General features: G+C 50.1%; 1 protein-coding gene across 2 annotated transcripts in view; it reads left to right on the top strand.

The window, feature by feature from the left end:
- Positions 1-14,028, top strand: part of VPS50 (VPS50 subunit of EARP/GARPII complex) — a 302,084-nt gene that overhangs the window by 138,961 nt on the left and 149,095 nt on the right. The window lies entirely within an intron of this gene.

The following is a 14,028-nucleotide window of genomic DNA, read 5'->3' as shown; positions in this document are numbered from 1 at the left end:
CCTAAGGTCAATGAAGGCTGTGTCCGTCTATGAACTCAGAGAAATGGATTTTACGGTGAGTACAAAAATCCTTTTTTTTTTTTGTGAGACAAAATACTCAGAATGGCAAAAAGACAGATGAATTCTTTTTCATGCACTATTGTACCAATATATCTGACATGTGCTGTCTTAGAACTTTATGGCCAATTTTTTATTATAATATTTTTAAATATTCGATTAAAATGTGTATAGATGTGGAGAGTTCTTATTGCTCTATCCTAGAAAGCTTTTTTTTAAAGGTGAAGCCCCCTGTTTTTTTTTTGTTTGTTTTTAAATGAAGAAAACTGTGTGTGTGTGTGTGCGAGCGGACCAGTTTCCGCGGACATGTTCGGTCGCGTGTAGGGCCGACCGGACCGGATTCCCGGCCTAGCGGACAGGTTTCCAGCGGACCAATGTTTCTTAGCATGCTAAGAAACATGTCCGCTGGAACCATGTCCGATGGTCAGTACGACTCATCGGACATGTCCGCTCGGCCGAAATCCCGCGCATGTGTCAAAGTGATTTAACGCATGCGTGGAAGCATTGAACTTCCGCGTCAGAGAACGTCGGTGTCGTCTACGTCACCGCGTTCTCTGTCCGCAGGGATTTCGGTTTGATGGTGTGTACAGCCATCAGACCGAAATCCCTGAGCGGACATGTCCGATGGAAACGGTCCGCGGACCGTTTTTATCGGACATGTCCCCTCGTCTGTACGAGGCCTTAAAGAGGACGTACAGGTACGTGCTTGTGACCAGCCGTGCCATTCTGCCAACGTATATGTGCAGGAGGCGGTCCTTAAAGGGGAGTTCCACCCACAATTTCACTTTTTAAATATAAATACCCCTGTAATACACAAGCTTAATGTAGTCTAGTAAAGTTAGTCTGTAAACTAAGGTCCGTTTTGTTAGGTTGTTACAGCATTTAGTTTATAATCTAGAAATAGACCGTGGCCATCTTAAGCGTGGGCATCATGAAGCCAGACTGTATGACTTCCTGGATTTCAGCTTTGCATATCTCGCACATGCTCAGTGCACAAGCAATGTAATAGGTTTCAGTCAGGTTTGCAAGGACTACTGGGAAACATGATGCCTATCCCAGAAACCCTTGCAAATAGCCTAGGCAAATAAGGAGGAGGAAGTAATGAAGGACTACAAAATAAAGGTATTTACAAGCAACAAATTAAATAAAAATTGTCCATTCTGAACACTATGGCCCCGTACACACGACAGAGGAACTCGACGTGCTTGGCACGTCGAGTTCCTCGTCGAGTTTTGGGATGAAGCCGCCGAGGAGCTCGGCGGGCCGGCTTCTCCCATAAAAGAACGAGGACAACGAGAAAATAGAGAACATGTTCTCTATTTTCTCGTCGAGTTCCTCGGCGGCTCCATCGAGCCAAAACTGTACAGACGACAGAGATTCTCGGCAGAATCCGGGTTTTGACCGAGTTTCTCGGCGAATTCTGCCGAGAATCTCTGTCGTGTGTACGAGGCCTATGAGATTAGAGCATGCAGCACAGACAAACATAAAAAAATGGGTGGAACTCTACTTTAAGTGGTTTAAATACACCTATGATAAAAATGATAGACCCTTAATTTCCTTGTAAGTGGGCAAACTTACAAAATCTGCACAGGATCACATAATAATTTCCTCCACTGTATGTATGTGTGTGTATATACTGTGTGTATATATGCGCTAGAGTTCCAGAGGGTTCTTAACAATTGGGAAATTTCCAGGAGCCGTGACATCACCTATAGGCTCTCCTGGCTCAGCCATTGTCAATGCTCCATTCTGTCCCCTCGAGGTTATGCATTGACCTGTATTGACCTGTATTACAGGCATCATGCAGACTGTGAATCATCCACAGCACAACGGGTCAAATAGAAACCTTACACAAGTATTTTTCCATTCAGCTCACTGCGCCGCTCGCCAGCTAGCTATCGGATTATCGATTTATGAGTGAACTGTGAGCTCCTCACCTTGTTTATAGAAGATGGACAATGCAGTCATTTAAAAGCAGGTTTAGAAAGCAGCTAACAACTTGCAATTGATTAGACTTCAGCGTTTTGCAAGCGTTTGTCATCTATCTGCGCTAGGTACTTAAAAATCGTAATTCAAACTGCTAACAAATTGGCGTTTGCTGCATGAGTGAGTACAGCGCGATTATCTGCTACTCGTAGTGCATTATTCTGTCCGCCCCACCTCCGCACAAGAGAAATATTTACTTCACTTGTGTCTGCAGTGTGAAAATAATACAAACGTAGACAAGAAAATGCGATTCCTAAAACTGAACTCCAGTTTAGGGAATATACGCCTAAACAAAGTTGAAGTCCTTGTATTGGGGGGTGGGGAGACCAGGGCTCGACAATTTTTTTTTTTTTTGGGAGCTGGCGCCATCTGGTGGTGAGCCGTTGGTATTACAAGTTATTACCACCAGATGTGAGCTGGCGCCATCTGGTGGTGGCTGTTGGTATACAAGTTAAGCATTACAAGTTAAACAGCAATTCTAATGTCATTTTTCACTATTTTTCAATGCCATATTCTTCCCTCTAATTAGAACCCCCAAACATTATATATATTTTTTTATCCTAACACCCTAGAGAATAAAATGGCGATCGTTGCAATACTTTCTGTCACGCCGTATTTGCGCAGCGGTCTTACAAGCGCACTTTTTGGGGAAAAAATTACACTTTTTTTAATTAAAAAATAAGACAACAGTAAAGTTATCCCCATTTTTTTTAATATTATGAAAGATAATGTTACGCCGAGTAAATTCATACCCAACATGTCACGCTTCAAAATTGCGTACGCTCGTGGAATGCCGACAAACTTTTACCCTTTAAAATCTTCATAGGCGACGATTAAAAAATTGTACAGGTTGCATGTTTTGAGTTGGAGGAGGTCTAGGGCTAGAATTATTGCTCTACCAATCGCGACGATACCTCACATGTGTTACACCTCCTTTATGGGGCATAACTTTACGACGTACGTATAACTTACACGCACTGCGTCGGACGCACGTACGTTCGTGAATCGCCGTATCTCCCTCATTTGCATATTTGAATGGAAAAACAATGGGAGCGCCAAATGCGTCCAGCGTAAATATGCTCCCACTCTACGCCGGCATAGGCAAGTTACATCGGTGGGATGAAGCCTATTTTTAGGCTTATCTTAGTTTGTGGGTCAAGCGCACAGATACGACGGCGCATATTTGGACTTACGCGGCGTATCTGCAGATACGTCGGCGCAAGTGCTTTGTGAATTCGGGCCATAGAGTTAGAGTTCTGTTAAAAACTGTGTAAACAATATATATATTATTCCAATACAGTAGGTGTTTGTGATATTGTGCTTTTAGCACGACAGCGTCGCGCTGATTCTCGGCGACAGGGTGCCGAGATCTCGCCGGCATCTCACACTCACTGGAATAGTGACAGCACATCCCAGCAAGCGCGTCATAGAAGCGACGGGAGATCCGACTTGGATTCCCGCCAATTCTACACGTGTGCGGCGTGTTATGAATCCTGAGGGGGAAGTCCCCGCCGGATTTTAAATAAAAATCCGGCATGGGTCCCCCCCTCAGGAGCATACCGGACCCTTAGGTCTGTTATGGGTTGTAAGGAGAGCCCCCCTACGCCGAAAAAAACGGCGTAGGGGGTCCCCCTACAATCCATACCAGACCCGTATCCAAAGCACGCTACCCGGCCAGCCAGGAAGGGAGTGGGGACGAGCGAGCGCCCCCCCCCCCTCCTGAGCCGTACCAGGCTGCATGCCCTCAACATGGGGGGGTTGGGTGCTCTGGGGCAGGGGGGCGCACTGCGGCCCCCCCACCTCAGAGCACCCTGTCCCCATGTTGATGAGGACAGGGCCCCTTCCCGACAACCCTGGCCGTTGGTTGTCGGGGTATGCGGGCGGGAGGCTTATCGGAATCTGGGAGCCCCCTTTAATAAGGGGGCCCCCAGATACCGGCCCCCCACCCTAAGTGAATGAGTATGGGGTACATCGTACCCCTACCCATTCACCTGCAAGAAAAGTGGTAAAAACACAAATAAACCACACAGTGTATTAAAATATTTTATTTTTCTGCTCCGGAGGCCGCCCCCTGTCTTCTTTATTAGCTCTTTTACCAGGGGGAGCTTCTTCTTTGACGTCTTCGGGTGGGTGGGGGCCGCCGTCTGGTTCTCTTCCACCGCCGGGGGGGGATGGCTTTTAAAAAAGCCCCCACCCCCCCGGCGGGTTTCCTCCGGCGTCTTCGGCGGGGCTCTTCTTCTTCCGCTATCCCTACGGGTCTTCTCAACTCTCCGGGGTTCTCCTTCTGTCTTCGCCGCTCTCCGTTGTTGACTCGTCGCACCCCGGTTCTTCGTCTCGCAGTCCGGTCCCTTCTTCCGTGCTGTACGTCTTCTTCTGTGCTGTGAGTTCTTCTTCCGCGCTGTGACGTCATGTTCTTCACTTCTCTTCTTCTCCCCATGTTGACTCGCCGGTCCTCCTCGCTGAAATGACGGATGCGCGCCTCGCATCGGACCTATATAGGCCTCACAATCCCATCATGCTCTGGTACCTACCCATGTGATACCTACCCACGTGGGTAGGTATCACATGGGTAGGTACAGAGCATGATGGGACTGCGAGGCCTATATAGGTCCGATGCAAGGCGCGCATCCGTCATTTCAGCGAGGAGGACCGGCGAGTCAACATGGGGAGAAGAAGAGAAGTGAAGAACATGACGTCACAGCGCGGAAGAAGAACTCACAGCACAGAAGAAGACGTACAGCACGGAAGAAGGGACCGGACTGCGAGACGAAGAACCGGGGTGCGACGAGTCAACAACGGAGAGCGGCGAAGACAGAAGGAGAACCCCGGAGAGTTGAGAAGACCCGTCGGGATAGCGGAAGAAGAAGAGCCCCGCCGAAGACGCCGGAGGAAACCCGCCGGGGGGGTGGGGGCTTTTTTAAAAGCCATCCCCCCCCGGCGGTGGAAGAGAACCAGACGGCGGCCCCCACCCACCCGAAGACGTCAAAGAAGAAGCTCCCCCTGGTAAAAGAGCTAATAAAGAAGACAGGGGGCGGCCTCCGGAGCAGAAAAATAAAATATTTTAATACACTGTGTGGTTTATTTGTGTTTTTACCACTTTTCTTGCAGGTGAATGGGTAGGGGTACGATGTACCCCATACTCATTCACTTAGGGTGGGGGGCCGGTATCTGGGGGCCCCCTTATTAAAGGGGGCTCCCAGATTCCGATAAGCCTCCCGCCCGCATACCCCGACAACCAACGGCCAGGGTTGTCGGGAAGGGGCCCTGTCCTCATCAACATGGGGACAGGGTGCTCTGAGGTGGGGGGGCCGCAGTGCGCCCCCCTGCCCCAGAGCACCCAACCCCCCCATGTTGAGGGCATGCAGCCTGGTACGGCTCAGGAGGGGGGGGGGCGCTCGCTCGTCCCCACTCCCTTCCTGGCTGGCCGGGTAGCGTGCTTTGGATACGGGTCTGGTATGGATTGTAGGGGGACCCCCTACGCCGTTTTTTTCGGCGTAGGGGGGCTCTCCTTACAACCCATAACAGACCTAAGGGCCCGGTATGCTCCTGAGGGGGGGGGACCCATGCCGGATTTTTATTTAAAATCCGGCGGGGACTTCCCCCTCAGGATTCATAACAAACGCCGCACACGTGTAGAATTGGCGGGAATCCAAGTCGGATCTCCCGTCGCTTCTATGACGGCTCTGTCTCCATCGCGGCAAGCCAGCTCGGCGCTGGCTCCCGCGATGGGGCTCGTAGGTGCTCAATCTCGCTGAGAAAGAGAGCGAGATTGACACAAAATCGGCTTCACCTACTGTATACTCCACTGTGAAAAATGGTTCATAAATGAAAAGCAGTGAAAAAAGTATGTTGTGGCCAAACGCATCATAACTAAATCTCTAGTCTACTAGCTGGATTCAGAAAGGCCGTCCTAACTTTGCGGCGGTGTAGTGTATCGTGTTTACACTGCGCCGCCGTAAGTTAGCGAGGCAAGTACATGATTCACAAAGTACTTGCCTGCTAAGTTGCGGCGGCGTAGCGTAAATCGGGCGGGCGTAATTTAGCTGAGGGGGCGTGTTTTATGGTAATGGGGGGTGACCTTACGTGATTGACGTATTTTACGAACGGCGCATGCGCCGTCCGCCTACATATCCCAGTGTGCATTGCGGCAAAGTACGCCGCGCGGTCCTACTGGTTTCGACGTGGACGTAAATGACGTAAATCCCTATTCATGGACGACTTACGCAAACGACGTAAAATTTTCGAATTTCGACGCGGGAACGACGGCCATACTTAACATTACTATTCCAGCTATTTGATGGAATAACTTTAGGCCTGATAATGCGTTACGTAAACAGCGTATCTGTACTGCGTCGGCCGGGGCGTACGTTCGTGAATAGGCGTATCTAGTGATTTACATATTCTACGCCGACCGCAATGGAAGCGCCACCTAATGGTCAGCCTAAAAATTACACTTTAGTATACGACGGTGTAAGACACTTACGCCGCTCGTATCTGAGCCTAATTTAAGCGTATCTGGTTACCAGAATACGCTTAAATTAGCGTTGGCGCAGATTCAGACTTAGGCTGGCGTATAAGTAGATACGCCAGCCTAAGTCTGAATCTGCGCCAACGCTAATTTAGGCGTATTCTGGTAACCAGAATTGGTCTTTCTGAATCTAGCTATACGTGTTTCGCAGGGTATTGATCTCCTCGGGACCGGGCTTGAATTTTCCCTCCAGAATAACAGGTGCTCTTTAGTATCTGTTTTAATGTGGACACTATTGAAGCTTGAAAACCAGTCTTGTGCTGACTATTCTGTGTGATATTGTTTTATTAATAGAAACCGTTGTTATCTGTTGACCTCAATCCATTCACACGTTTTCTTTCATCTTCATAGATATCCGCTATAACCGCGGCACTAAATTGTAATAATTTTCTATAATGTATCAAAGTACCAGAATTGGGTATGGACCCCTGACGTGTGCATTTATCAGTCATGCATGTAATAGAAGTCTCCATCTACATGTGTTATACGTCCATTCCCCACCGTATTGTGGTGTAATTGCTGTAAGGCCATTCACATAATTGCTAGTCACTTTCTTGAGTTAATTCTTTCTAATGTTTAATAAAAATTCCTAATGTCACCAATTGAAGGGGGAATGCATAACAATGTGGGGGTCAGGTCTGATTGCGACTGCCTTTTTCAGTATCGAGTAAAAGAAAAAGTACAATGGTTTATTTTATTTTTAAATCATTCTTAAATGTACATCAAAAGCCATTTTTAAGTTTTGGGTAAAATAAGAAATGGTTTAAACGATCACCTTGTAAAACAACCCATTCCGTTTAAAAAATAAATGAAAGGGGGGGGGGGGGGCATGTCAGGACAAGTCTGTTCATTGCAATAAATGAATTCATTACCGTATATACTCGAGTATAAGCCGACCCGAATATAAGCCGAGGCACCCAATTTTACCACAAAAAAATGGGAAAACTTATTGACTCAAGTATAAGCCTAGGGTGTCCATGTGCATGCCCCACTGTGCCCATGACTAGACTGACGTTTAACATGGGAGTCTATGGAAGGGGTGCCTGGCTTTGAAAAATCGGCGCTCCCCAGCTGTAGGTCCCCCAGACAACAAACGTTGCACATTTGTAGAGGATAAATGGGGCTATATGTGTGCCAAGTTCTGGGTCCAGGGGACCTACGACTGTCCGGAACCGGATCCGCAAAATCCCAGGAGAAATGACCGTTTAACATGGGATTCTATGGAAGGGGTGCCCGGATTTGAAAAATCGGTTCTCCCCGGCCGTAGGTCCCCTGGACAATAAACTTTTCACACTTGTAGAGGAAGAGTGGAGCTACATGTGTGCCAAGTTTGGCCGGGTCCCCAAAGGCTGGGAGATCAGGCGCAAAAAGGTGACTCGAGTATAAGCCGAGGGGGGCATTGTCAGCACAAAAAAATGTGCTGAAAAACCCGGCTTATACTCGAGTATATACGGTATGTGCCATACTTTACGGGCAAGACAGGACAGGCGGGGGGATTGGTGCAGCCAGGGGTGGGGGTAATTGCAGTATTGTTGCCCTTTGGGTCTACCTACAGCAGCTGAAAGCCAACAGTAGGGAGAAGGGGAGAAACGGGCTTCCAGTTGCAGCAGAGAGAGACACATAGGGCATTGTTCCTGTAATTGTAGTAGTTCCTGGTCTTGCACCAATCCCCCCTCCCTGTCCTGCCCACAACTGATTCCCCCTGCTGTGTGCTCTCTGTTCCTGCAATTCCCCCTGCTGTGTGCTCTCTGTTCCTCCAATTCCCCCTGCTGTGTGCTCTCTGTTCCTGCAATTCCCCCTGCTGTGTGCTCTCTGTTCCTGCAATTCCCCCTGCTGTGTGCTCTCTGTTCCTGCAATTCCCCCTGCTGTGTGCTCTCTGTTCCTGCAATTCCCCCTGCTGTGTGCTCTCTGTTCCTGCAATTCCCCCTGCTGTGTGCTCTCTGTTCCTGCAATTCCCCCTGCTGTGTGCTCTCTGTTCCTGTAATTCCCCCTGCTGTGTGCTCGCTGCTTGGGACCCATACAGGTGGACTAGTGGTACCCCCTTATTGGCAGCCCTGCTTCAAAGTGATCGTTAATCTTCTTTTAGTTGTCCCCTCTATTCCTAACCTACTGACTGTACTCATCAGGACAAGCAATAAAAACCTAGATCAAAAATAGCCAGCGTATTGCGGTCCTTGTTTGTGGTTTAAATAACCCCCACTGTGTAAAACCACAAACAAGGACAGCAATACGCTGGCTATTTTGATCTAGGTTTTTAGATCAAAGGCAAATTTTTAAAGGCGAATCCACTTTGCACAACAAGTGCGCTTGGAAGTGCAGTCACTGTAGATCTGACAGGGACATGCAAGAAAAAAAAAACAGCATTTTAGCCTGCACATAATTGGATGATAAAATCAGCAGAGCTTCCCCTCATTTCAGATCTACCGCTCAGATTTACAGCAAGTGCACTTGTAGTACAAAGTGGCTTTGCCTTTTGTAAATAACCCCCAGTGTGTCCATTGGCTGTGCTCTCCCCATAAGGCATGAAAGGTGAAAGTACGATATGGATATTTCTATAAACAATAAAAACCTGACATACATTTTGGTGTTTGAATAATTTGGGTTTTTTGACAGTTGGAAAGTGTTAAAAACCTTGTCAAGGTTTTTTTGCCTGTATTTCTGTTGGTGAGATTAAAGCGGAGGTTCACCCAAATAGCATGTATATAAGATCATATTCTTTATACTTCCAACATGTACAGTATGCCCTTTTTCTTTTTTTGGCTGTACATACCTTATTATGGCTGTTTTCCACCCGGCTTCCGGGTACTCACTCCGCGGGAGTAGGCGTTTCTATGCTGTGCCGCAATGTCATCTGGGACTTCGCCCAGATGATTAACGTCCTCGAGAAAAAGTTCCCCCCCGGCGCATAAGGCCCCCCCTATTGCGTAGGCGTGTCACGAGTCAGAGTTTCCGAAATTTGCCGAACTGCGAGTCAGCTCTATACGGCGCCTGCGCAGTCAGCTCTACGCGGCTCCTAGTCGGTTCGCAGGCGCCGTGTAGAGCTGACTCGCAATTCGGCTACTTTCAGAAACTCTGACTCGTGACGTGCCTTTTTCTCAAGGACGTCAATCATCTGGGCGAAGTCCCAGGTGACATTGCGGCACAGCATAGAAACGCGGGAGTGAGTAGCCGGGTGGAAAATAGCCATAATAAGGTATGTACAGCCAAAAAAAGAAAAAGGGCATACTGTACATGTTGGAAGTATAAAGAATATGATCTTGTATACATGTTATTTGGTTGAACCTCCGCTTTAAGTACAATACACAGCGCATCCAGAAAGTATTCACAGTGCTTCACTTTTTCCACATTTTGTTATGTTACAGCCTTATTCCAAAATGGATTCAATTAATTATTTTCCTAAAAATTCTACAAACAATACCCCATAGTGACAACGTAAAATTATTTTGTTTAAAATATTTTAGTTGGCCCCTAAAAGGCGCACATCTAGGTGTCCTGGAGTGGTGAGTAGAGTTGTAACCTCAGCCTGGACTACAGCCAGGCCACGCCCCAATACATTTCACTCCGCCCCTCGGAGCTTAGTCATGGGGATAAAACTATTATTGCTGTGTTAATGCTGCTGAAAGACTATATAATTGTCCTGTACCTGGGATGCTCCTGGTTCCACAGCTGCAGCCTTACCTGTTGCGTGCCTCAGGGGAGCTCTGGAGTTGTCTTTCTCCCAGCTTGATGCATTGCCTTGGATTTACTAGCCCTGAGTAACAGGAAGTGCTGCTATTTATGGGCTGCTTGATTGTACATTGTCCGCAGCTGGCAGCAGGTGGGGCTAGTGAGTCTGAGACAATGCATCAAGTTGGGAGAACATTGTGACAACTCCACAGCTCCCCCTGTGGCACAACAGGTAAGGCTGCAGCTGTGGAACCATTATAACAATAATGGGCCAGATTCAGGTACAAATGCGGCGGCGTAACGTATGTCATTTACGTTACACCGCCGCAAGTTTTCAGCGCAAGTGCTTGATTCACAAAGCACTTGCCTGTAAACTTGCGGCGGCGTAGCGTAAAGCCGTCCGGCGCAAGCCCGCTTAATTCAAATGGGGCGTGTATCATTTAAATTAGGCGTGTTCCTGCGCCGAACGGACTGCGCATGCTCCGTTTTGAAATTTCCCGCCGTGCTTTGCGCGAAATGACGTTGCACCGACGTGATTTTTTGAACGGCAACGTGCGTAACGTCCTTTCCTATTCCCGGACGTCTTGCGCAAAAAAAAAAATTTGACGCGGGAACGACGGCCATACTTTAAAGCGGGAGTTCACCCAATTCCTTTTTTTTTTCTATTTTCCCCTTAGATGGATGCTCGTTGTGTCTAGGGCAGGGGTGGGCAATTATTTTTTCGATGGGGCCACATGAGAAACTAAAAATATTTTGGAGGGCCGGGCCAAAAGGCTAAACTCAATACTGCATAAAATCAATTGTATTTCTTTATAAAAAGCAGTAAATATCATTGTTGGAAAACTGGTACGAGTACTTGTTATAGACATGGCACAGGAGGGGGACAGAGGCTGGGGACATGGCACAGGAGGGGGACAGAGGCTGGGGACATGGCACAGGAGGGGGACAGAGGCTGGGGACATGGCACAGGAGGGGGAGAGAGGCTGGGGACATGGCACAGGAGGGGGACAGAGGCTGGGGACATGGCACAGGAGGGGGACAGAGGCTGGGGACATGGCACAGGAGGGGGACAGAGGCTGGGGACATGGCACAGGAGGGGGACAGAGGCTGGGGACATGGCACAGGAGGGGGACAGAGGCTGGGGACATGGCACAGGAGGGGGACAGAGGCTGGGGACGTGGCACAGGAGGGGGACAGAGGCTGGGGATGTGGCACAGGAGGGGGACAGAGGCTGGGGACGTGGCACAGGAGGGGGACAGAGGCTGGGGACGTGGCACAGGAGGGGGACAGAGGCTGGGGACGTGGCACAGGAGGGGGACAGAGGCTGGGGACATGACACAAGAGGGGGACAGAGGCTGGGGACATGGCACAGGAGGGGGACAGAGGCTGGGGACATGGCACAGGAGGGGGACAGAGGCTGGGGACATGACACAGGAGGGGGACAGAGGTTGGGGACATGACACAGGAGGGGGACAGAGGCTGGGGACATGACACAGGAGGGGGACAGAGGCTGGGGACATGACACAAGAGGGGGACAGAGGCTGGGGACATGACACAAGAGGGGGACAGAGGCTGGGGACATACGCTGGGGACATGGCACAGGAGGGGGACAGACGCTGGGGACATGACACAGGAGGGGGACAGACGCTGGGGACATGACACAGGAGAGGGACAGACGCTGGGGACATGACACAGGAGGTGGACAGAGGCTGGGGACAGGCAGCCACTGTTTAATCAATAGCCACAATTGATTAAACAGTGGCTGCATGTGATGGCACAGTGGCTGCGTGTGATGGCACAGTGGTTGCGTTTGATGGGCACAGTGGCGACAATTGATGGCACAGTGGCTGCGTGTGATGGGCACAGTGGCAACAATTGATGGCACAGTGACTGCGTGTGTTGGCACAGTGGCTGCGTGTGTTGGCACAGTGGCTGCGTGTGATGGCACAGTGGCTGCGTTTGATGGTCACAGTGGCTGCGTGTGATGGGCACAGTGGCTGCGTGTGATGGGCACAGTGGCTGCGTTTGATGGGCAGAGTGGCTGCGTGTTATTGGCACAGTGGCTGCGTGTTATTGGCACAGTGGCTGCGTGTTATTGGCACAGTGGCTGCGTGTTATTGGCACAGTGGCTGCGTGTTATTGGCACAGTGGCTGCGTGTGATGGGCACAGTGGCTGCGTGTGATTGGCACAGTGGCTGCGTGTGATTGGCACAGTGGCTGCATGTGATTGGCACAGTGGCTGTGTTTGGGAACAGTGGCAACAATTGATTGCACAGTGGCTGCGTGTGATTGGCACAGTGGCTGCGTGTGATTGGCACAGTGGCTGCGTGTGATTGGCACAGTGGCTGCGTGTGATTGGCACAGTGGCTGTGTTTGGGAACAGTGGCTGCGTGTGATTGGCACAGTGGCTGCGTGTGATTGGCACAGTGGCTGTGTTTGGGAACAGTGGCTGCGTGTGATTGGCACAGTGGCGACAATTTATGGTGGCACAGTGGCTGCGTGTGTTGGCACAAGTGGCTGGATGTGTTGGCACAAGTGGCTGCGTGTGTTGGCACAAGTGGCTGCACCCCCCCCCCTCCGTGACATACAGACTGCCCCCCCCCCCTGGACATACAGACTGATCCCCCCCGTAGGTAGCCTATACAAGCCTGTGTCCCCCGCGGTCATCCTGATGCAGTGTTCCTCGGCAATAGCTCTCGGCGCGTGCAGAGTTAATCTGACTCAGCTGTGTTGTAGTGCAGCAGCTCTGCGCTCGATTTCAATGGACTGAAATCGGCACATGCTCAGTTGCTACAAGGGATGCCAATTTTCTTGGGATGCCGATCTTACTGCTACACCGGCCCTGCCTACTGTTATCACCGCGGCGGGGAACATTAGACAGCGTTCGTTTGAACAGCTGTTTTCCCCGCTGCGCATAGACACTCCCCCTTGGACGGATCTGTCCAATCGCGAGCAAGGGGGAGTGTCTATGTGACTCCCCCTTGCTCGCGATTGGACAGATCCGTCCAAGGGGGAGTGTCTATGCGCGGCGGGGAAAACAGCTGTTCAAACGAACGCTGTCTAATGTTCCCCGCCGCGGTGATTAACGTGGCAGCGGTGGCGGTTTCGGCGGCGGGGGTGGGCCGGATTAAAAGGTCCGCCGGGCCGTATACGGCCCGCGGGCCGTAGTTTGCCCAGGTCTGGTCTAGGGGAATCGGCTATTTGTTTTAAAATATGATCCGTACTTACCCGTTTTCGAGATACATCTTCTCCATCGCTTCCGGGTATGGGTCTTCGGGAGCGGGCGTTCCTTCTTGATTGACAGTCTTCCGAGAGGCTTCCGACGGTCGCATACATCGCGTCTCTCGTAGCCGAAAGAAGCCGAACGTCGGTGCGGCTCTATACTGCGCCTGCGCACCGACGTTCGGCTTCTTTCGGAAAATCGTGACGCGATGGATGCGACCGTCGGAAGCCTCTCGGAAGACTGTCAATCAAGAAGGAACGCCCAGTCCCGCAGCCCATACCCGGAAGCGGCGGAGAAGATGCATCTCGTAAACGGGTAAGTACGGATCATATTTTAAAACAAATCGCCGATTCCCCTAGACAAAACGAGCAGGAATCTAAGGGGAAAATGTGTAAGCTATGGGTGAACCTCCGCTTTAACATGGGCTGTCTAATTTTACACCACCTAAATAGCAATCGCAACTTTACGACGGGAAAAGCCGACCAGCGACGACGTAAGAGAATGCGACGAACGCGCGTACCTTCGTGGATCGCCATAAACAGCTAATTAGCATACCCGACGCGGAAAA

Source organism: Rana temporaria, chromosome 5 (assembly GCF_905171775.1).
Source record: "Rana temporaria chromosome 5, aRanTem1.1, whole genome shotgun sequence".
In the NCBI taxonomy this organism is placed as follows: domain Eukaryota; kingdom Metazoa; phylum Chordata; class Amphibia; order Anura; family Ranidae; genus Rana; species Rana temporaria.
Note: the sequence above shows the minus strand (reverse complement) of the source record. Positions and strands in the feature narration are given on the sequence as shown.